Source organism: Limulus polyphemus, unplaced genomic scaffold (genome assembly GCF_000517525.1).
Source record: "Limulus polyphemus unplaced genomic scaffold, Limulus_polyphemus-2.1.2 Scaffold4956, whole genome shotgun sequence".
Classification (NCBI taxonomy): domain Eukaryota; kingdom Metazoa; phylum Arthropoda; class Merostomata; order Xiphosura; family Limulidae; genus Limulus; species Limulus polyphemus.
Genome location: NW_013670566.1, coordinates 60,458 through 63,286, shown reverse-complemented (window position 1 = coordinate 63,286; position 2,829 = coordinate 60,458). Strand labels below are relative to the sequence as shown.

Sequence of the window (2,829 nt, the reverse complement as noted above, 5' to 3'; positions counted from 1 at the left end):
CTTTCTAGCTATGCGACAAAAGTAGTTACAAATTCATCCAAGCTAATTGTTAAATTTCTCAAGGGAACGATGTTGGTACTCTGAGTGAAATTAATATTTAACCGTTCAGAACATAATGTTATACAATAAGTCATTTTATAGATGAAAACCTTGACTTTCTATTGGTTACAGGTAATATATATATAATTAAACGCAAGAGAATTATTACCAAATCCTGAAAGAAAGGATGTGACAGATGGGGGTGGCAGGAGGGGGTTTCATTTTCTATTTGATAGCTCTGTAACCAAACAAAATTGAAGACTATAAGAAAAATATGGTTATTCAGAGCAATGACAATTTTACAGTGAGCAATTCACATTTAATTTCTTACTTTTCCAAGGGGTGGTGGATAAAATAAAGTAGAAGACAAGACGGCTAGAGAAAATGGTTACATGTGTCACACTGTGGGAAATTCAGGAGTTTTTTTAAAACATTGCCTTGTAGATTTAAGAACTTAAAACTTACATACTATTAAAATATGGATTATTAGCTAACATTTTATGCTATTCTAATTGGTATAACAAAAAAAGTAGTTTAATAAAATTTTGAATGTAAGACACTAAAAACTTGTTATGTGCAAGTAAAGGATACCTGTGGTGATAGGGTTAATCTTGTTGTGCTGTGAAATTTTCTAAGTCCTTCACTTTCCACCATCAAAAATCCAGTGTCTTCCTAGGGTACACATTAGTTAGAAACTACAACTCATGCATTTTCTAGCACATTAACTGGAAGCAGCCATGTGAAAGGTTCCCAATTTTGCTGTTGCATATCATTACTCAAACTGCTATTGTTCATTGTTACTTGAGTTTGCTTTCTCTATGGGGATTTCTGCAATTATATTGCACCATGTTTTTAACAGTGGATGATTACCATAGTAGAGTTCCCTACTCGGGCATCAGTAGTGATCCTTTCTACAGTTTTTTATACTTAGCTGAAATCATGAATGTGTATCCAGTATTTATTATAACTGCATATAGCACTATTTCACATAGCTATTGCTATTTTAAAATAGTTGGTGTTAAGGTAGCACTTATAAGTGTTGTCGATAATTGGAGACTTAAGCTAAATTTTCGCTGTTGTCTATTTTGCAAGCATTATTTGTGTCATGTAGACTTAACAAGGTTAACATTTTACTGAGTTTGTTTGCATTGCATTAATCTGTGTTGTATTATCTTGGAAGAAACATTCTATTCTGATGAGATTGTTTTGTTATTGCTCATGTTTCATTACATTACTCTGTGATATTGATGGAAGCTGGTCATTAAATTTGTGATGACACAATCTTTGCCTTCAAGACTGTTATTTGAGAACTTTACATGTGTTTATTCTTTGTTGTACAGGTACATTTATTATTTATGTTGAATAAGCTCAGTGTGGTGGTTAGGTGAAAAAAAAAAGCCAATGCAGTTGTAAACTGTTGAAAAATATGTAGCATTAAATTGAATGCATATGCACTTATGTAACTTAAAATTTATACTACACACATGGACATAAAGAACTTTAGGAAAAAAGATTAGTAAAAAGTGTTAATTTGATATATGTGAGCCAAGGAGTTTTTATATATTTGTTACTACAATGGACATATCTTGAACCAAAAATCCCCTCTTAACCTTTTTTTTTTCTTTTTTTTTTACTAACTGAATAAACATTTCAAAAGTTATGATGCTTTGTTTCCAAGTAGATGGGCACAGTAAAGCACATAGGCATGGCAATACAATTACTATGAGATGGTAGCTGTTTGACTCTTTTGCTGTGACTGCATTTGAGAAACTAATGACTTCAGTTGTTTATCATTTGGGAAATCATCATTGCAAACACTGTCTTTATGCCACACCTTATCTCAGATACTGCATTTTTAGGTGTAATGGTGCAGTTTGATTCAGACACAATGGACACCAATGTGTGTCTGTAAGGATGCTGTATTGCCCTGGAAAACGTAATGTTCTGGGTATCATGTTTTTTGTACTTTGCTGTTAGGGCTGTGATACATTGCCAAATCTCCATGTTGGATGGTATGTCAATTCAATCAAGATACGTAAATCGTAGTCCTTCAAGCATTTTTCCAGAGTCAATTCTATTCCACTTATCTTGGAACTTTTTTTTTTTTTTAACATTTGAACAACAGTCTTTGAATTGATCTATATACTTTTAGCCATAAATTTTACTGTGTGATGGAACTTAATACCCAATCAAGAGTAAATTGCAACACAAAGTAGCCAGAGTTCGATTTACTTCTGGTGTCCATTTCTGAATTAGAAGAGCATTCATTGGCTACTTTCCACAATGCTTTCAAGATATTTTTATAACATAGGATAATCTGTCACACAATAAATCACAATGGCTGCATTTGAAGGATATTTCACAACGTGGATGCTTGCATTTGTATGTTAAACACTCCATGACAGTTACCTTACTGTTCCCCATCACATTTTTCTTGACCTGACCATCAGTAGAATTGTCAATTCAGTAAAAGTAGTGGCAAACAGACACATTTCAGCAAATGACAATTAACAAATTTATAGCAAAACAAAAAAAAAGCCACAATGGGTTAACATTTTTTGATCAACAACAACAACAACTCACCTTGGCTCATCAAAAAAAGTGGAGAAACAAGTTGAATCAAAATGCAAAGTTCACAAAAATGTAAACAAACAAGGCTGGAAACATTGTATATGTTCAGATAGTTCAGATAGACCTGAGCACTACACTCACACAAACACACACACTCTGACAAGGCATGGGTATAGTTTAGACAGACCTGAGAACTACACACACTGACAAGGCATGGGT

At 33.3% G+C, this 2,829-nt stretch overlaps 1 protein-coding gene across 8 annotated transcripts in view; it reads right to left on the bottom strand.

The window, feature by feature from the left end:
- LOC106471904 (eukaryotic translation initiation factor 4E transporter-like) overlaps positions 1 to 2,829 on the bottom strand; it is a 68,651-nt gene that overhangs the window by 8,470 nt on the left and 57,352 nt on the right. The gene's annotated exons all lie outside the window — the stretch shown is intronic.